The 22,244-nt window shown below is 39.3% G+C and overlaps 1 long non-coding RNA gene across 1 annotated transcript in view; it reads right to left on the reverse strand.

The window, feature by feature from the left end:
• Positions 1–21,490, reverse strand: part of LOC111752297 (uncharacterized) — a 67,034-nt gene extending 45,544 nt beyond the window's left edge. Inside the window, exon 1 of the long non-coding RNA XR_002787259.2 lies at positions 20,344–21,490. This is a non-coding gene — a long non-coding RNA (uncharacterized LOC111752297). The remainder of the gene's footprint in view (positions 1–20,343) is intronic.
• Between the last annotated feature and the right edge of the window lie 754 nt (positions 21,491–22,244).

The raw sequence follows: 22,244 nt of genomic DNA on the forward strand, positions 1-22,244 counted from the left end.
ATTCAGAAACAGTGACTCAGGAATGGTTTTATAAGTTCATGTTATTTGTTGTTACCATTAAAGTGTTCGAGGACATACAATTTTTGTTATCATTATGAAGGCAGTCGTTTTCTATAAGTATTTGTTGAAACAACTGAAAAATATGAATGATTGCATTGTCTTTATATTCCTATGATATAGAAAGTATTTTTCAAGAACAGATTTACTGGCTCCTACTTTATACCTTATACAAGGAGTTGCTGGCTGGTGCAAATGTTCGGCTGCTAATGAAAGGTTGGAAGTTGGAGTCCACAAAGAGGCACCTCAGAAGAAAGGACTGGAGATCTATTTCCAAGAAACCAGCTACTGAAAACCCTATGGAGCACAGTTCAACTCTGACACACATGGGGTTGCCATGAGTCAGAATTAAATCAACAGCAAATGGTTTTACCTTACAAAAATATACATACGGTCCATGGATAAGGGTTTATATAATTGCTGAAAGAAAAAAATTCCAGATTTTAGAGGGTCATTATTTTGTTGTGTCATATCTAAATGGCTCTATCTATTCTTTATTCACACTTAATATATGAATTCAGAAACCCTGGTGGCATAGTGGTTAAAAGCTAGAGCTGCTAACCAAAAGGTCAGCAGTTCGAATCCACCAGGCACTCCTTGGAAACCCTATGGGGCAGTTCTACCCTGTCCGGTAGGGTCACTACGAGCTGGAGTCAACTGGACGGCAATGGGCTTAATATATGAGTTCTTAAAATTTGGTTAATGTGGTCTCTAAAAGTGAAGCATAAAATCATGTCAGTACTGTGTTTTTGAGGGCAAGGAAGAATATGCTTTAAAAGATTTACTAAGGTTTTTTTGTTTTTGGCTTTTTTTCAGTTATACTCTATCAATTATGTCAAAAAAAAATCGGAAGTTAAATAAATGTATAAAGTGTCATGGTTAATTATAGCCATTGATTATAAAGAATTATATTCTGGTTATTTTCTTATTTCACTATAATGATCACCATTAAATATTTATTAAGTTCCAGTATTTATTAAGAAGACCTATAAGGACTATAAACTCGGTTGGTCAATAACCCAAGAAGACTAATTAAATAATTCCAACCCAATCCAAAGACACAAGCATGCATAGACACAAAACATGTGGGGGGAAAAACCTGTTTAACTTTTTCTTAGGAGCTCTGGTGGCGCAGTGAGTAAAGCACTGGGCTGCTAACAGAAAAGTCAGTGGTTCCAACCCACCAGCCGCTCCACTGGAGAAAAACGTGGCAGTCTGCTTCCCTGAAGACTTCAGCCTTGAAAACCCTGTGGGGCAGTTCTACTCTGTCCAGTAGGATTGCTGTGAGTCGGAAACAGCTTGATGACAGTGGGTTTGGTTTAGTGTTTTTAAGTCCATTACCGCAGCATTATTAGTTTTGATAGAACAGTCATTTCAGTAAGGAACAATGAATGCAAATATCCCTTTACCTTATAATATACAGGATGACAAAGGAAAGGGCACGTTTTCCAGGATTTCAATAGTTTAAAAATTTTTTAGGATAGATATGTTTTTGGTGGCTCAAAAAAGACATTCTATAGGATATTAAGGCATTCTATTTTTTTATAGGATATTATATATATAGGATATTCTATATTATATAAAAAAATTATATATAGACTATATATTCTATAGGATATTATATATATATAGGATATTATATTATAGGATATTAGTTTTGAGGAGTACTTGAGTAGTTGCAACCTTATCGTAGGAAAGATAATTAAAATAATTTAAAAATAATTAAAATGTACATTCTTGCTAGTGTCTTCTTTTTGACTTTTCTACCTACATCAAATTTTCACAGTTTTTAGTAATATCTGTATAATGCAGCACCATCAGATTAAAACATAGAAGAAAGGTAGCCAGAGCTTTTGTTGGCATTCTGGAGATGAAGACATCCTTTACGAATTACCTTCACGGGGTGCACGTAGCTGGGGGGGGTGGAGGCGAGGTCAAAGCGGTGATAGAGCCTACCAGAGGATCCTTTCAAACCATGGCTTCTCCTCCTCACTTCTGTCTTAAACATTGCTCAGACTTTTTAAAGAAATCTGTAGAAATATGTCTGAAGCCCAGCATGCATCTCTTATTTTGCTGATAAAGACTCTCTGGCATTAGTCAAACAGACTTAATGGAACAGTAGCCATTTTTAATGGCAAACTATCAAGTCCTCTAACAAAAAACCTCCCCTTTGCACTTTTTCTAAGCAGTTTGCTTATTCCATGTTGGTACTTGTTTCTTTCTTCATCTGATCCTAAAATGCCTTGCATTTTGGCAAAGTAACTACTTTCATTTTTTGGCTTCTGAATTATTTAAAGCAGAAAAAAAGGGGGAGGCAACTGCTTGAACTTTCCTTTTTATATCAATCAATACCCCCTGCTCTCCTTTTCAGAAAAACTTTTCTGTAGGTTTAAAGGAGTCACCCAATTTTGGAAATTACAAAAATAATTAAATACAAAGAAAGCATGGTCCTTTACAATTTCAACTACCAAAAAACTGTGGCAAAGACTCAAAATGTGCATATATCCAACCTGCAAGATCTAGAAATATAAGCTGTTAAACATTAACTTTAATGTCAGAAATCTCACAAGTGCCTTCTCTACAAGCCACGGTCTTGCAGAAAACCATAAAAGGGAAGGAATATAATTTCATTTGCTGGCACTAACCGAAATGTGAAAATAGAATAGCCAAAGAAATCATATTTGCCAGCCGTAACTGAAGGAGTTGTGAAATATCATCTAGGAAGATTTTAAGTTATTTCAAAAATATTGTAGTTACCATGCTAGTCTCTATATTTTAGAGAAGCTGAAACTCTTGTTTAGCCAACAATTACTTAGAGCAACAAACAGCAATTAAGTAACACAAAGATCTAAATACATTGTTGCAAAATGTATCACATACAATGATAAGAAGCATTTTGAAATTTGGCTTTGAGTTGAAATACAGTATTCAAGGTTGATACTCTCTGATGAGAATCTCAGATTTTTGCAAGGAGAGTTTCGAAGTAAGGTAATTATACCTTTGTAATCGTTCACGTCTTCTTTTCCAAAATGTTGATGGGCGATCATTTATGTAAGAGGCTGCTGTCAGGATAATAAAAGTGTGCTGTTTACTTCATGAATTCTGGATTCCTGAAAGCATATTTTGGTGTATTAACATTAACTAAAGCCCACTTCTAATACAAAATGGTTTGATTCCCAAAGTGAGTTAGTGCTCTTTTTAAAGAAAAGTTCATTCGATGATGACTTAACCCTTTGCAGTATAAAGATTTACACATATTGCAAAACTCTCAAGCCTTGAATGAGAGATAGGTGTATGGACTTGGAGGCAAATGGAGAAAACTTTCGTAAATGACACTTTGCCAGAGCTTTACAAATTAGTGCCAGCGACGAAGTCTTTTTGCTAATGCTGAGATAATGCACACATTCGTTCCCCTTAAAACAGGACTCCCTGTGCTGACTATCACATTATGTTATTACATATTTGTGTGGTTTTATGTGTACATGTAATATCTAGGTAATATCCAAGGGCACATGACAGCTGTGTAAATCAATTTGTTGTTTTTTAAGAAGGAAAGCTACACCATTCTAAACTTTTTTCCAGAAATTGCTTTCTGATACCGTCTGCATAACAAATATCTTAGAATTTAAATTCAAAGATGAAACCCTGTTCTAAGATATATATTTAGCATTATTTTTTTCTTTCGGAGAACTTTGTTCCTTGTAAGAATAATTTCTATAGTTGAGGCGCTAGTCCCAAAATAGTTTTAAAGTGGAAAAAGTGGTTTTTAAGGAACACAAATACTCATTTTCTGTCTTATTTGGATTTACTATGGCCTCTCTTTTTTGGGGGGGCTCTTCTCTTCCCATCAGCCACCCTTTAGGTCACAACACTGCAAAAATCCCCCCAATTAACTAACCACTCCGTATTTCCTCCTCAGACCAAGCCCTTTGCTGGCTGCCTCACGGGCAGTCCAAAGCCATGACAATGCAAATATTATGCAAATAGGTCCCCGGGACACATTTTCATAAAAGTTATACAACACAATGTTGTGAAGAAGATGGGCTCTGTGATCCCAGATACTGAGCTCTTACATGTTTGCAGAATAGGTTTAGGCAATGGATGAATTTACATACAGCTCGGTGCTCTATAGGGAAGCAGGGTTGCTTCACAGTCAGAACAACAAAATCTGGCTTCGCTGAACCTGAGAGAAAATCTTGACCCTGCCTTCTTCCCCATTTTAGAGGATAAACCTAAGGTGAACACCCTTAAATTATTTGGGGAAGGAGATGGTTGGTTTATTGGTTTTGTGACTTGGCTAGACTTCTCTTTTATATGCTTTCCAGCTCTAGAATGTGATTTTTCCAGGTGTCTCCAACTCCTGGAATGTTAAAAACTCTTCCTCTCCACTCTCTCCTTATTTCTTGTCATGCTAGGACTTGTATCTCAATCTCAGTTGTCCATGAAATTTATTTTTTCTTTCCCTGGCTTTCTACCTATGAAATTCCCCAACTAAATTTATGGCTTTGAATTTCTGTATGGAAGACCATGCATTTCCTCTCTGTTCTCTCCTCACTCTTCGTTGAATCTCTCAATGTATCTGATGACATAGAGTCTTAAAAGGATGAAGGAACACAAATTAAGAGGAAATCAATCAGTTGTTCTAACCCCACCAAGAAAATTAGTAACATTACACATAAAATACCAGTTGCCATGGAGCCAATTTCTACTCATGGCAACCCCATGTGTGTCACCTAGCTGGTTACATTTAACTGGTATGAATCTAAAAACTCATTTATAAGTGTTTACAAAATTGCATATTCTTTTATTATCATAATTTAAAAAAATTAATTCTGGCTCCGAGACCCTTTCCCTTTGGGGTACAAGGAAATCCAAACCCAGGTACCTTAATAACAACCCCCTCTTTCCTCCCTCCCTCCAGGGCCCCAGAGGAAATAGAAATCAAATGCACTGTCTAGGCAGTAACGGGTAGCCTTTTAGCCTACCAAAAACCCATTCTGACTCATAGAGACCCTATAGGACAGAACAGAATAGCCCCATAGTGTTTCCAAGGAGCAGCTGGTGAATTTGAATTGCCAACCTTTTGGGTAGCAGCCAAGCTCTTGACCACAACACCACCAGGGCTTCTTTTAGCCTTTTAGACTTTGTCTGTCCCTTCAAAATCACAAGGGAGCCCTCAGATTTCTCCTCTTCTAAAAAATAAACCATTTTCTTATCCATTTGCTAGTGTTTCCCTAAAGCACACATCTCCTCCTTGTCTTCTGCACTTGGGCCAGGCAGATGTCATGTCTGAGAAAGAGGGCCTGATACCAAGACAGAGAAAGATAATAAACAAGGCAAGCACCTTCTTTTTTAAACGAGGACACTTATGACCAGCTAGGTCCTTGGTTGGCACGAATGGTTTGTTCTCAGCTATCAACCCAAAGCTTGGTGTTTCACAGCCAAGAAAACCCTATGGAGCAGTACTACTCTGTAACCCATAGGGTCTCCATGAGTTGGAATTGACTCAATGGCAACGGGTTTATGACTAGCGGATTGTTGATTATGTTTTCTGTGGTCTCCTGTGTCCTTAACAGAAACCATAAATCTTAAATTTTATGTGAATTTTCCCAAATTGTAAATGTTTATTTAAAAGATGCAGTTTAAATACATACAGTGTTGAGCCAATTTAGGCCACCTACCACCATTTTAAAGCTTCTGCCTTGAACTTGATAAATCCCAAAGAGGTTCTTGACATCAGGCTCATCTGCTTTTTGCTCTGCCTACCTGCTTGAAATGAGGTAGGAGGAAGGAAAAAACACAGAAAGAATGGATAAAAATATCATTTAAATAAATGCCACACACATATGGGAATGGTAGACAAAGTCCAGAAATTAGTCCTAAGTAGGCCTCCACCAAACTAAAGATCCTTGAGGAAGGTTCTTAACTTTTCAGGACCAACGGCCTCGGTGTAGATATGCACTTAGGTCACTTCCACTCTAACATTTGGTGATTATAATTTATTTCATAACACTTTGTGCTTCTGGGCTTCTCTGGCATTACAGAATACACACACAGGCAAAACAATAACAAATTAATTATAGCAAAGAACAGACATCGCGTGAGTTTGTAATTAAAAAGGATAAATGAAGTAGAGTGTAAACCATGCTCTACAGCAATGACATTAATTTCACCCTCCGAGTATAAAAATGGACACCGTCCTGAAGCCATTCCAAATGTGTCCTGTAGCTTAGCAGTTAGTCACAGAATTCAGGGGCTTCTACGTTCAGATTCCGCTACTCCAGCGTTTGGAAGGAGCTAACTCAGTGTGTTATTTTGCGTAAAAAAAAAAAAAAAAAGACACAGTTGCCATTGAGTGGACTCCAACTCATGTGACCCCATGTGTTTTGACTTTGACTCATGGAGACTCGGTGTGTGTCAGCGTAGAACTGTGCTCCATAGGGTTTTCGATGGCCGGTTTTCTGGAAGTAGATCACCAGGCTTTTCTTCTAAGACACCTCTGGGGGGACTCAAACCTCCAACCTTTCAGTTAGCACCTGAACGCATTAACCATTGGTACCACCCAGGGAATAAAACCCATCGCTCTTGAGTCGATTCTGACTCACAGAGACCCCATAGGACACAGTAGAATACCCCATAAGGTTTCCAAGGAGCGACTGGTGGATTCAAACTGTTGACCATTTGATTAGTAGCCAAGCTTTTTACCGCTGCACCACCAGGGCTCCAGGGCATACAGATCCTATTTTCTCTGACATGGTACAGTGATGAACTACCCCATGGTTATACAGGTGACTTGAAATATTTAACCTATCCTGTGTGTTCAGGGACAAAACTACCAATTTAAGGTTGAGGCAGGGGATTCAGGAGAAGGAGATGCTGGCAAAATTTGTACATGTAGCTAAGCCATGATTTAGTATTAACCAAGAATGATTTTCTTGGGGTCAATGTAAAATGAGATAACACAACAAAGCTTCAAGACAGTACTTCTGAGAAAGGAGATGCTCAAGAATCCATTGCCATGAGTCATTTCCAAGTCATAGAGACCCCGAGTGTTGCAGAGTAAAACTGCTCCCTAGGGTTTTCTTGGCTGCAATCTTTACGGAAGCAGATTGGCAGGCCTCCTGCTGGGTGGATTTCAACCACCAACCTTTGGATTGGTAGTGGAGTACAAACCATTCGTGCCACCCAGGAATCTGTTAGATGGTCAACAAAGGTTTAATAAATAAAAACGAAAAGAAAAGCCTTGTCATACTGAAAGGAACTGGAAGAAATGTCAGGCATATTGCTTTATTCTTTGCAGCTATTCCATAACCCCAACACTGTGGAGAATAGATTAGTAAAAGGAGGGACTCTGGAGGCTAGGATCTCAGTGCACAATGTGCTTCAAAAGTCCAGGAGAAAAGGTGATTACGTGAGGTTTGAACTTGGACCTGGGGGATAGGAAGTTGCAAGAAATAATTTAAAGTAAAATGGATGATTTGGTACCAAAAATGTAAGGACTGTGAGGGGAAGGAGGAAACCCTGGTGACGTAGTGGTTAAGTGCTATGGCTGCTTACCAAGAGGTCAGCAGTTCAAATCCACCAGGCGCTCCTTGGAAACCGCACAGGGCAGTTCTACTCTGTCCTATAAGGTCGCTGTGAGTTGGAATCAACTCGACGGCAGTGGGTTTTTGGGTAGAGGGGAGGGAGGTGTGGACATATATGCCTAAATTTCAAGGACTGAGTGATTGGAATAATGAAGGCTCCCTTAATCAAAATTGGAATAAAAGAGAGCTAGTTTGGGAGAGGGACTCTCTGGGTGGTGTAAACAGTGAAGCGGTCAACTACTCACTGAAAGGCTGACAGTTCAAACCCACGCTGAGGTAGCTGGGAGGAAGGGCCTGGTGATCTGTTTTCAAAGGGCCAAAGCCTTAAAACCCCTATGGAGCAGTTCGACTCTACACACACGGGTCTGCAGTGAGTCAGAATCGACCCGACAGCAACTAACAACAGGAAGTTTGGGAGGATCTATAATCTGTCCTATTTTGGATAAATCAGATCACGAGGTTCTGTGTCTTAAAAATCTCCGCTGGCTCCCCAGTGCTCCATGGGACAGATGTTAACCTCTGCTACTTGGTCTAAGAAGTTGTTTAACATATAAACTCAGACTCCCTCTCTAATACGCATACTGCACCCTACGTTTAGTTCTTTTTTTTTTTTTTTGCTGTTTCCAAAACATGCCAGTCAAATGCCTTCCCCTCGTCTTCTGCACCTGGCAAGCACCCACCCGTCCTTTGAGCACCAGCATTGAAGATGCCACCTCGGTGAAGCCATTCCCAGCACACCCTGGCAGAGCCGGTCACTGTTATTCCCTCCTACGATAACTCTTGCTCACAAGTGTGTTAGCTTATAGCATCTCTAACCCGTGGACTTCTTGAGGAGAGAGGTTACAAAATATCGATCTTTATACAGCCAGAACCAAACCCCACTCTTGGCCTTTAAGTCTTTAAGTTCTGAAAAGATTTGGAAGACCTAGACTTGTGTTTGCCGTACTTTTAATTACTACTGTTTCAGAAAGCTAAATAAATATTCAGAAATTACAGAGACCAAAGTTTATTAGTGCTTACCAGGTGTGGGAGGGAGGGAGAAGAGAGGGATTAACAGTGATGGGAAAACCACATTGATTAATGGTAGGGTGGCACAGCCGATAATTGTAGTTGCTGTCAATAAGTTGTACACCTGTGAGAAGTTGAATTGACAAAAGTTGCATGATAGATATACTCACAACAATGACAAAAAAAACAATAAAATGTAGCTGCTGAGGCTGCTTGGGTACAACCAAACAGTTCATGCGGTTTAGCTCCTTGATTTAGAGGTTTAGGGTCTTAGTTTCAGGGGGCATCCCAGTTAATTGCTCTAAATAACGCGTTTAGTTATCTGTTCTACCTCCAAGTTCATTGCGTAGTGCCTAAGGTCTTAAAAGCCTGCAAGTGGCCATCCAAGACAAAACAACTGGTCTCTGTTCACCTGGAGTAACAGAGGAAGAAGGAGAGTCAGGAATAAGAGGAGGCTATTTTTTGTGTGTAATGTGAGGCTGATTTCCTCCATGAACAACTGCCTCCTTTGCCATGACACCAGAAGAACTTGATGGTGCCCGGCTACCACTACTGGATATTTTGATCAAAGATTCCATGGAAGAATCCTGATCACAAAGGAGAAAATGCAGATCAGGTTTTCAGATTCTCATGGACTCCAGGTTTTCTGGAGCCAAGGATGGTGAATGAACCCCTGAAACTATTGCCCTGAGATAATCTTTAAAACTTAAACCAAAAATATCCCCTGAAGTCATCTTAAAACTAAACAATAGTTTAGCTTAACTAGTAAGAAAGATCTGCCTTGAACATTGTGCTCTTTTAAGAACTATCAATATGGGATCAAATTGATAACAGCAACTAGAAAGATTAGATGGGAACCTTAGGGAGCCGTGAGTTTATGTTAATGAGGGAGGAACAACTCAGAAAAGGAGGGTGAGAATGGCTGCACAACTCAAAGAATGTAATCAGTGTCTCTAAACTGTACATGTAGGAACTGTTGGATTGATGTATGTTTTGCTGTGTATATTCTTAACAACACCAAAACAAACTTTAAAAAAATTCAGAAATTAGTCTTTTGTGTAGAACCTAGAGGATACTCTCAAATCTTATATGAAACTTCTCAAATTATTTGCAGTTTTATATTTTCTAAAGCCAATATATTTTTAGTTTCCAGGATATTGGCAAGTTTAAAAAAAAAAAAAAGACATAGAACTATCAAACAAAAATCAGTTTTTGATTGTTGTCCTTTATTTTAGTGAATATGGAAAAATATAACTTTTGTCTAGCATATAATTTTCCTATGGTGCAAAAATAGAAAAAATTGTTCCATGGTTAAACAGTGATCAAACAGCTCATGCCCCGTTTTCTTCCCCTTCGGAAAAGTAGTGGCTAAGAGCTCGGCTGCTGACCGAATGGTCGGCAATTTTTTTTTTTTTTTTCTCTGTCCTATAGGATCGCCATGAGTCAGAATTGAATTGATGGCAATGGATTTACTGGGTTTTATGGTTGCCAAATCACCAGAGTCACAAAAAGGTATAGTTTAGGAGAAGAGAGTGAAGAACAGATCGGAGAAGACTTAATGGGGTTGTTTTCGTTCTTGTGCTGGTGTCTGGCTCTGTTAACTCGGTCACCGTAAATTAAACCCACCATGTTTATAAATTCTGTTGTACAAAGAGTTATTTCCCCGCGTGTGACAAGAGAAATGCTAAATATAAACGGTAATTTTTTTTTTTTTTTACTTTCTATGACTATGAGTCAGAATCGAATCGACAGCACCGGGTTTGGGTTTTTTTTTTTTTTTAAATGACTATTTTACTATCAAAGCTCTTCTAACTGCGGATTTGCAGCATTAATGAGTCTATTCAGACAGCTCCCGTGTGCCTGAAACAGCTCTTGGTTTTATCTCCTATGCGTCTCCTCCAAGCTACTTTGATCCTTGTGAAGACGACTTTTAACTTGTAGGTAATTTAACTTGTAGGTAGTGTTTATTTGTATCTCTAATAGTCATGTTAATGTTAGGTTATGTTTGTTTGGTTGGTTTGGTATTTTCATGTTGAATTATGAAACGTTACACATGCCTCTTCAATTATCTTCTACATTTTCAAGGTACTGTTTAGACTGTAAAAAACAAAATCGGCAAACATTAAGAGCATAACAAACATGATCCTGGGATAAGATCCATTAGTATTCAGTGTATTGGTAATAGGCTCCCACCAGTTCCCACCCAACCTGTTTCCCCTGTGATCAAATCCTAAAGCCAGCTGAGTGGCAGGTATGTTGAACACGTGTGAAAAAACAGAGACGCACACACCTCACAGCTCTGGGTAAGTGAGGTGTTCAAATGACCATGCTAATCAGCATTCAGAGTCCCTGGGTAAGACAAATGGTTAACTCACTTGGCAACTAATGGAAAGGTTGGAAGTTTGAGTCCACCCAGAGCTGTCTTGGAAGCAAAAACCGGTGATCTCCTTCTGAAAAACTAGCCATTGAAAACTGTGCCATAGCGAAGTTCTACTCTGACACAACTGGGGTCACCATGTGTCTGAATCCACTCAACAGCAAATGCTGTTTTTTTTTTTTTTTAAAATCAGCATTCATTTGTTTTTAAAAGAAGTCTCGTTCTTTCTCTCCCCTCCCTCCCTCCTTTCCTTGGTCTCTTTCTACTCCTGTCCCCTAAAATATATTGTCTAAAAGTGGTTCTTGGTGTAGCTCTTGCAACTAGATGGACATTTGTGATCACATATGACCAGGGCTTACTCAGAGGTAAACCTTTGTGCAGAAACACTGGGTTGAGGAGGTCTTTCACTGACAAACCAGTCAAGATAAGGTTCTTCAGAGTTGTCAGGAGGGGACACACACAGTGTAGAATGGTAATGAGGTCAGCTAATTTGTCCCTGCCTTCCTCCTGTCCTTTCACTTCTCAGAAAGGTTCAGAGAAAAAAGTCCCACAGCTTTCACTGTCACTCATCCCAGTGACTCTCCTAACCTTGAGGCTAAGAAGTTTCCTTCTTCAAAATATCCACCCTTCTTTCTTCGTAAAGCCATTTACGTTCTTTTTGTTTAATTCGTGGCAGCTGTTCAGGCCTTTCAGTGTCCCTTCCTAATACCCTCTGATAATATTTGATGTGCTCATTATGTTTGGCTTATGTCAACCCTGTTCCTTCTGACTTGCTTCCGTAGGCACAGGCTCGAAGTTTTCAGCCTTGTTCAGATTTCAACATCTGCATTGCGGTTATCTGTGTCCTTGTCTGTATCAATTAGGAATTTAGTTTGCATACATGGCTGAGGCTTAGGGGAAAAAAATGTTCTTTTATTCAATGTAACAAGAAATCAAAATAGTTCTGGTGCTGGTTCACTGCCTCAAGAATGTTACAACTTAGAGCTTTCTGAACCCTTTGACATTTGCGATCACAAGATGTCTGTTCTAGTTTCAGACATGAGCTCCAAATTCCAGACAAGGCAAGTAGGACAGGAAAGGACCAAGGGCCACATACCAGCTAAATCTGTTCGCTCATTTAAAAAGCTGCACCCAACAACCTCCAGTTACATGTCATTGGCAAACACTGTCTCCAGGAAGGACTAAAAGGTGTAGTTTTTTAGCTAAGCTTGTTGGCCTCCACACAAAAATGTTTTGTTCTGATAGGAAGGGAGAAAGGATAATGAGTATCATGTAAGCAAACAGCAATTTCTACCACAGCATCCTTTCTCTCCTTTGGGATTGTAAACCTTTTCTCCAAAAGAAAAGAGCATAGGACTGTGGACTAAGAATGCTGGGTTTGAGTTTGAGGTCTCAGAATTACGAGCTGGGTGATTTTGGACAGGGTACCTGTGACTCAGGATTAGTTGGTGTAGATTGGGAATGTTAGGGTTGTGATCTAAACACCTTGAGTAGGTGTGTATTGGGGTAGATGGAAAGGATTCTTGGATCTTGTTTCTGTAGCCTTATTTCAACTGTACCTTCATTTGTATTTAAATTGGGTTTTTGTTGTTATTTTCTTGTTTTGCTTTTTTTTTTGCTGATTTGTTTTTAAAATACTATTTGAGGAAGCAGATCTACTGATAAAATAACACAACAAATGAGCTTGAAGTTTCATTCTAGCTCTAGCAAATAAGTGTCATAATTAAATGGGTTCAGCCTAAGACACACTGGGATCTCCAACTGGTAAGGCCAGTTGGAACTGTGGCTAAATGAACTGATCCCCAAATTAGCTGGGCTCCCTCAAAGTAGCCAATAGTCCTCATGACAGTGCCATAAGGAGAGGTGCAAATTTAAACTTGAGTGGTATAAACATGTAGCTGTTCAGTCTAGAGGGTGGGGAACAGAGCAGGAAGGGAGTTTTCAGACAGTGGTGTTGGCTGAAGTCAGGTGGGACATGGTGACCTGGGTTAAAGGCGTTATTTGGTGTGGTCTGAAGATGCTCAGCTGTCCCTCCACTGGAGGTGGTGGAGATATTCCTGACATTCTTGTTCCACAGGAATAGATGATTTAATCTTGAAACGCAAGTCTCTGTTTTCCTGAGCAAGCCTGGCTAGATCTGACACTAAGACAACGCCATCTTTTTAATGCCAGAGACCCTTTTCCTCAGGATACACTCCATAAAAATATATTAAATAAATAAATCCCCCGTAATACGGCAGCTCAAAAATTGAGCCCAAAGATCAGCAGTGTATTGAATATAAAAATATCATGCCCATGTGCGTTAGGAGATGTTCTTACTAGATAGGGTTTCATTAAGGTTCAAGAGATTATTTTCCCTCCTGAAAGCAAATCTTGCTTTTCTAATTGTGGGAACAATTCTGAAGAAAGAGTTCAACAGTGTAATTGGTCTGTAGTGCAGTAGACCATCTTACTACTCATATTGTCTCTTTTTTTTTTTTTAATTGGGCTACATGAAAAGTTCTCTATAAGGAGAAAAAAAACATTTTTATTATAATATAGTGAAATATAAAACAAGTAGAGTTTATTATTGGAACTGGCTCTCTCGTTGACCCAGATTTGGTGAAATTTGACCATTCTGCATTTTTCCTATCATTCAGTGTATTACATAATAGCTTTAAGAGAGGTGGTTTGGACAGGAACGGTGATATCAAAACATAGTTTCAAATCAATTCATAATCTAAAAGCTCTAACACTATAGCGATGAAGAGCACACATATATATATATTAATTAGTAGTCATGGTGGCACAGTGGTTAAGCATTTGGCTGCTAACCAAAAGGTCAACAGTTCAAATCTACCAGCCACTCCTTGGAAACCTTTTGGGGCAGTTCTACTCTGTTCTGTAGGGTCACTATGAGTTGGAACCAACTCGACAGCAATGGGTTTAGGAGCTCTGGCGGCACAGTGGTTAAGAGGTAGTCTGCTGACCAAAAGGTCAGCAGTTTCAATACACCAGCCACTCCTTGGAAATCTTACGGGGCAGTTCTACTCTGTCCTATAGGGTCACTATGAGTTGAAATCAACTCAATGGCAATGGGTTTGGTTTTTTTGTTTTTGGTTTCAAGTCCTGAGTCTGAAAACTTACTAGCTGTGTGACCTGAGACAGGTTTCATTTCCCTAGCCTGTTAAATAGGGAAAATACCAACAGTACCTGAGACGTACTGATTTTGAAGATTATATAACAACTTCTATGGAAAATGCTGAGCCAAGTGCTTGATACACAATGAGAGTTTTTTTCCATGTTGAAACAAAGTGATGGCTAGGTTTAAATAGGTTTAAGTTGCCTTTCATTTCTTAACTCTAGATGAAATCTAGTAAGTGAGTAGCCATCACAATTATCTCCTATTTACAGAGTTTATTGTTTGTGCATTAAAAAATATCGTCTTGACAGTATCAGAGTCTAAAGCGTCCCTGCTCACTCTGGCTTTGGGGAAATGCTCTCACGATCCTTCAGATCAATCAATGAGGGAGAGGGAATGAGGTCAGGAAAACCGGTATGAAGGACGAGGCGTGGGGGGACAGGGAGGGACAGAGGCAGAGAGACAGAACGCTGTGGTGTTTGGTTTTGTGAACAGTTTATGACATGCCGAGTAATTGGAACTGAGAGATCAACACTGGGGCTGATTAACAATTGCACCTCAGCTCCCCTTTCCCCAGGCACCACTCCCAAGGGGCATTGCTATTTGTTCAAGCCCTTTTCTTCAGAGTGGTACCCTTGAGGTTGTCTCAAGGTGATGATCACGTGAGCTACTTTCAAGCTACCTAGAGATTAATAAATTGCAGCTCCTGTTATTTTACTTGCAGTATATTTACTTAACATTTAGGAATTCCAACTCTATGGGGGTCACAATTAAGGAAGAAATGGGGGAAGTAAATATTATGAAAGACACTAAGCTTAGGAACCACCGAGGCAAACATTCAGGTTACCCCGCCCCCCCAAAAAATAAATTTTGACTTGCTAAGTACTGAGAGATGAGGCACCTAGTTTTTACCAAGAGTTGAAGGGCTTAAAGCAGAGGCTAAAAGCAGGGAGTCTGCCAACCAGGTGGTGGTTGTTAGTTGTCTACCGTGTGTGTTAAAGTAGAACTGCTTCATGGGGCTTTCAAGGCTGTGGCCTTGAGGAAGCAGATTACCAGGCCTGTCTTCCGAGGTGCCTCTGGGTGATTTTGAACTGCCAGCCTTTCAGCTAATAGTCCAGTCCTTTGCCATTTGTGCCACCAAGGGACCCTGCCTCCCAGGAAGAGAAGGGAAAAAAGAAGGCATACAGAACCGTGAATGTCTGGTTATGTTAATGAAGAAGCAATAGCTCTTTCAAGGACATCCGTGTCATTGTCACTCTTTTGAGCTGAGAGGCAAGCCGGGACACAAGCTGGAAGTCTGAAACCATCGTATATTTCAAAAGCATCTTGATCAATACCTCTAATCCATCCTGCTATGATAGGAAGTCTGTCTCTGATTATTTAGCTTTAAGCACTACTCAACTGGCAACTGAGTAATCATGGTTGCTCACAAGTCTGTATTTGAATAACATTTGCCATATGCCCCCCCTTTTTTTTTCTCTTCTTTAGTATACTACTATTGGCAGCGCAGATTCTAAGTTCACATCTATAACTAAAGATATTAACATTTCCACTTTTCAACTTGTCACTTGTTCCGGCGGAAGCTCTTCATCCCAGGCAGGAAGAGTGGAGACGATCCATAACTGAGGAAGACAGCTTTCAGTCCAAGTGGGTGTTTCATCCTGAAGCCCTCAAAACCCTCAGGCAAGAATTTTGTAACAGACACGAAAAACGACTCAAACCTGATACATTCAATAATAACATTTAGAGCTTCTTGCAGGAAGAATTCACATACATGCTGTTGTTATTTTCCTTATCTCCATACTGAGTGATAGTGAGATGAACAGGAAAGAACATTGACTGTTAGGCCTCACAGACCCAGGATTGAATCAGGACTCTCCCACCTACTCTCACTGTAAAACCTTGAGCAAATGACCTCTTGGAGCATCAACTGTCTCTACTATAAACATGAGGTGATGCCCACTTTGGAGGATTGTTAGAATGAGATGAGAACATATATCACTAGATTTAGCATGTGGTAAACACACACAATAAGGTGCCCTGGTGACGCAGTGGTTAAGGTTTGGCTGCTTGCTAACCAAAAGATCAGCAGTTCAAATCCACCAGCCGCTCCTTGGAAACGCTATGGGGCAGTTCTACTCCGTCCTACAAGGTCACTATGAGTTGGAATTGACTTAATGGCAATGGGTTTGGTCTTTTTTCTTTTTTTTTTTTAAGCAATTAATAAAGGATCCCTGGTGGCACAATGGAAACCCTGGTGGTGTAGTGGTTAAGTGCTATGGCTGCTAACCCAAGGGTCAGCAGTACTAATCTGCCAGGCACTCCTTGGAAACTCTATGGGGCAGTTCTACTCTGTCCTGTAGGGTCGCTATAAGTCAGAATCAGCTTGACGGCACTGGGCACTGGGTGGGTGGCACAGTGGTTAAAGCACTCAACTTCCAACCAAAAAGTTGTAGTTTAAACCCATCAGCAGCTCACTCCACAGGAGAAAGGTATGGCAGTCTGCTTCGGTAAAGATTCACAGTTCTACTCTGTCCTGTAGGGTTGCCGTGAGTTGGAATTGACTGGACAGCAACAGGTTTGGCTTTTCTTTTTATTTTTTTTTAGCACTCAATAAATTATTTTTGTTTTCATTATCTTTTTATCACTAATCATATTTTCCCATACTATCAAATAGCTCTAAGTTATTGATGATCTTACATATGTCCTACGAAATTATCGTACTTTGCATGCTTTACTAATTAGAGAGCATTTGTCATTGGACAAGGGCTCTTGAAAAGGCAGAGCTCCTAAAGAATCGCATTTTAGAATTTATCTTGTGTTGATTATTTTCACTTTCAGAAAACTTGGTGTTCAATTCCTTTCTTTACAAATTTGGTAGTTAAATAAATGCAAAGTAAGACACAGTTCCTGCCTTCAAGATAAAATCAACCTAGTGTGGAGGAAACACAGGGAAAAAATCCAGTGATGCTGCAAAAATGATACAAAGAAAGACATGGTTGGGCTGCTGGATCAGTGAAGGCTTTAATAGCCCTGGACAGATTTAATGTGGGGCCATGAAGAACTTAACCAAGAGGAGGAAATTGGTAGAGGGTCCAGCATGGCAGTACATACAGGAAGATTGGTGCCTGCTTTGTAGAAAATGGTTCCATTTTACTTGAAAAAGACTTTGCATAGGAGAGTGGTAAGAGAGAAAGCTGCAGGAATGATGCAGAACAACTTTTTGCAAACTCTTTCAGTAGATCAAAATTTCCAAAAAAAAAAATTGTATGTAGAACTCTACTATGTAAATTTTTTCAAGGTAAAAATTAGAAGAAAAATTAGGGGAAATTCAAATTTAGAGCAATTACTCCTAGAATGTTCTGGTCTCACGACACCTACACCTTTGAGCCCCAAGTTAACAGCTGACTGCTGCAGTCTAGGCATTCATGACATTTGAACTAAAACGTCATGGAACTCTGAAGCACCTCTTTGGATCAATAGGAGTCACAAGAATGCATTTGAAAAACCACTTGGGTAGAATACTTTGAAGGCGAGCCTGATGGGTTTGTCCTTAACACAACTGAAAATGAGGACCTTTGAAGATTTCTTGGTGTGCGAATGATACAGGGCAGCACAAATCTAGAAAGATTAATCTCACAAAAAGAATTAGATGAAATGGAAGAAAGAAATGTTAGACCTATTTCTTAGTAGGCTGTTGAAATAATGCAGATGAAACCAGGGCCCAGAATTAGGGTGGAGTAGGAAAGAGCTATTCATTAACATTCTAGTTTAAATCCGAGCTTTGTTTTCTAATGAAAGAGCTCTACCTTAATTTTGGAGCCCTGGTGGCACAGTGGGTAAGAGCAATGATGCACCAGGCTGTTAACCAAAAGGTTGGCAGTTCATATCTACCACTAACTCCTTGGAAACCCTATGGGGTAGTCCTGTCTGTCCTGTAGTGTCGCTATGGGTTGTAACTGATTTGACGGCAATGGGTTTTTTTTTTTTTTTTTTTTTTTTAGGGGAAGGGTTAATTACCTTAGTTTCAGCTTCAATGGCGCTGTTTACTATTACTTCTACATTAAACACATAAACGTTGTTTTTTTTTTTTTTTAATTTCAGTACTTTTGGAAATTAGCTGTTACTTGAGAAATGGAAACGTTTGTAATTATTCTGGAGGGTCAGTCCTTAGAATTGTGTTTGGTAAAAAATTCTAATCTCAGTAGGATTTTTCATAGGATTTTAGTTCCTTACTTCTTGGCTCGTAAATACTCTCAGATCACTCTCTCCAATATAAGGTAAATCAGATGTAAATCACATGTCATTCTTTAAACACATAAAATTTTTAATAATTTAGTTTAAATGAGTCCAGACCAGTTAAATTCAGTTTCTATTTTTCCTTACATGAACTTAACATAAGGCAGGATCATCCTTTTTCTTAAAATCTTTCCCAAAGAGTAGACTTTTTACCTGATACTGGCAAAAGAGTTTGGAGAGAAAAGTTTAGAAAAGCTTTGTTTCAAGGATCTAGAAATCAGAGGCAAATATTTGAAGACATAAATAGCTATGTCTAAAGATTTTACGGCACCTCATTTATCAGTCATCACCAAGAAAAGTGGTACTCCGCATATGTGAAAATTCCAAATAACGGATGCTTATCATTTTTTTATCACTTCAGATGCGTTTTTCCATTTCAATCACTTTGAAGGAAACCTTCTAAAATGCATTCCATGTTTCTTAGCTTTTGAAACAATGGTATTACTAAAAAAAATTTCTTAACACTCTTTTTCCAAATTCTGATTCCTTCCTGGATCTGCTGTGGCTATTTCTATTTTCCAAGTGCCTGATTTTTGTCGGATCCCTCATTTGCTACCACTTCTCAGCCTTCATGTAACATCAAAACAAACAATAAACAAGTTAAACAAAGGTTGCTACAATTGCATGTAAAGTAAAAGTCAAAAGTGAATGATGATCTTAAAAACAACTTTGTAGCAGTTTTAGAGTAATTCGGAGGTATTGTGTTCCTCGTATCGACTACAAATGGTTAAGGTGATTGGATTGTGAACTCTGATTAAGAGGAATATTACTTTAATATTCTGGTATAGTTGTAACTTAAACACTTAAATTTGGTTCTAGGGAGGTTATGTTTAAAAACATAGCAAAAGTATCTCAATACATTAACCAATGTTTTAGGAGACTTGGCTACGTGGAAAGATAATCAGCTCAGTGTGGATGTTCTACTAGCTGCTACAGAGAAGTTTATTTTTTCTGACCAGACATCCCTGTACTCCAATTGCCCCCTCCACTTCTGCATATCATGGTTCATGTCATGTTTTCTTGTAAATTTCTTGTTAAAATCTTTCTTCCTCTCTAGACTGGAAAAAAAAAAAAACACCAACCTAAGGGGAAGAGTATGCCTGTTTTATAGACACAAAGGGGATACCCAGTATGCACTTCTTTTCTGGTTGTAATTGAAAAGAAAATTAGGTCAATTAAAAGGAGGCAGGTGTAAGAAACTGAAAGGCAGGGAGGAATAACTCTTTCTCTCTGTTCCAGTCCTTGAGGGAATCTCTTAGGTCACAAGAAAAACAAAAAACCCCAAAATGCTCTGCTAAGCCCTGTAGCCTACCTTGATCCTAGCTTTTCTTCATAAAAATTATCTTTAATTGCATGCCATTTAAAAAAATTTTTTTTGTCATTTTTTATTGGGGTAAATACACACACACATATAAAACAAAACAATTGCTATTTTGACTTTTTTTGTACGTACAATTCAGTGACATTAACTGACAATGCTGTGCAACCTTTTCCAATACTTCTGCATAACGATTCCCGCTCCGGGCCAGACCCTGGCTCTATCCCACTGATCCTCAAGTACTTAGAAAAGAAAGGGCACTGAATATGTTCATCATTTTTATTTTGAAACCGAGAGTTTATAAACTTGCGAAGTGACAACGAGGCAGCAGGAACTCCCAATAACAGCCCCCTTTTATCTTTCCCCAGTGTGTGCTTGATACAAAGGTAAGGTTTCTGTACCCCTTCCTTGTATTCCTGATAAGAAGTGACTTTTTGACCCATTTTAAGGACATAAAAGGAAACTTCATAGAGATTAAGTAAGACACGTGTCCAAGGGCACAAAAGAGAAAATTATAGATCCAGGTTGAAGCCAGGTTTGTCCCATCCCACAGTGCACGTCTCAGAGAAAACAGTACCTTCACGTTCCTGCTCTCTTCTTTCACTGTGAGGAAGTCTCCATTTTCAGAAGCATCCCGACACTTTCATGGAAACTCCCCCTCACAAAGTCTGTCTTCCCTAGTTTCCAGAGCTCTTTTCCTTCCAGGTTCTGTAAACTTAAAAGCATTTACGTGTGGAAACCAGACTGATACACAGCAGCCAGGAATTTGCATTTCCGTAATGGACTTTAGCAAAATGAAAAAGTTTCAGGAACATGCTAGAATTTCAGGCAGTGCAACCAGACTCTTGGAAAGTATTTTGGGGTGAGGATATTTACTAGAAACCCATTGAAGGCAGAAAGCTGCTTCCTGAAGATTGTATAATCCAATCTTTTCTAGTCACAGGCTGACTATTTATAGTCAAGAGTAGTGGTAGTTGGAAAAGCTGCTTTATTTAGCAGGGAAGAGGAAGACAGATGAAAATGGCTGGCATCTCTCTGTTTAACATATAGATTGAAGAGGAAGGATGTGACAATCCAAGTGTAAGGTGGATGGGAGGACATGACAGTTGAAAGACATGTCAGAAGGAAAACAAACGCACTACTAGATTTTCTTCTCACAGAGTAACAGTTTCTTTACTATGGCAAATGACAGAAGGAAAGTAAGATTTCATGCCTACAGATGACAAAGCGATTTTCTTCACTTTACCATGTCTCTCTACTGGGGTGTTGTCCAATAGAACTTCTGTAATGATGGGAATTTTTTTTTTTTTTATATCTCAGCTGTCTAACATAGTACCGGCTAGCCACATATGGCTATATGAGCATTTTTAAATGTAGCTATTGCTACTAAAAAAATGATTTTTTTATTTTAATTAATTTTCATTGAAATGGCCTCCTGTCTACTGCCTACTGTATTAGTGCATCAGGCAAAATAATATTTGAAAGCCCATCTCTCTCTCCGCCTCTCATTCATGCCAAATTTAATAAGACGAGTTTTGTCATGTTTATATTTATTTTTTTCTCAGTATTATGAAGGATTCAGTGTTACATTTCTGAGAAGTCTAAGGCAAGTGATATGGACTAGCTTTCCAAGTCATAGAGCCATAATGTCAGCTATCACAAAGAGTGTAACTAAAATAAAAATAATTTCACAAATATCCATTAATAAGAGTCTCTCCAAACACACAGAATGAAGCTCATTTTTAGGAAATAGCATAGGATACTAGTAAGTTAAAGTGGCGATTACTTAACCTGATGGCTCCTTTTCCGCCAGGGAAGAATGTGGTGTCCACAGAGACACATCAGCAAACGAGCCTCCTCCCTTAGTGGCTCCACGCTGGCTTTGTAAACTCAAATACCTACAGCACCCATGTCATGTGTGACTGGCAAATCCAGGCTAAGTGTGAAGCGGACAGTACCCTCCCCACAAAAGGCATTCCATTGCTCTGGTTCCACCTGCTCAGCCAATCTGCCCTCACCATTGCCACCACCACCCCACCACACATCGCAGCCGCCTGGCCTCTTGCAAGCATGTTTGAACAACGCTGCACTAAACTTCTGAGATCTCTTTCAGTTCTAGCAACCTTTGATTCTATGATTATGGATCTAATATCTTGGATGGAGGGGGGAGTATTTCTTTGCTTTGAATCAAAATACTTTGATGTATAAGAATAAGTACTACAAACACTTACGGGGGGGAGAATTTAGAGAATATTCTATGCAAAACATGTTTTCGTATGTAAAGTACCATTCACTATTTACACACCATCCCAGAGCCCTAAATTAGGGGACCATCCAGAGCACATCCTAGGCACTCGTATGTGTGCCTGATATATCATGCAGAACACCACCTGCTAACCATCCACCCTCCCACAAGTCTAGAAACATACTAGGTGCTCGATTAACATCTAAAGAATGACTGGTGCAAAGTTTCCTATA

This window comes from Loxodonta africana, chromosome 23 (genome assembly GCF_030014295.1).
Source record: "Loxodonta africana isolate mLoxAfr1 chromosome 23, mLoxAfr1.hap2, whole genome shotgun sequence".
NCBI classification, from domain to species: Eukaryota; Metazoa; Chordata; class Mammalia; order Proboscidea; family Elephantidae; genus Loxodonta; species Loxodonta africana.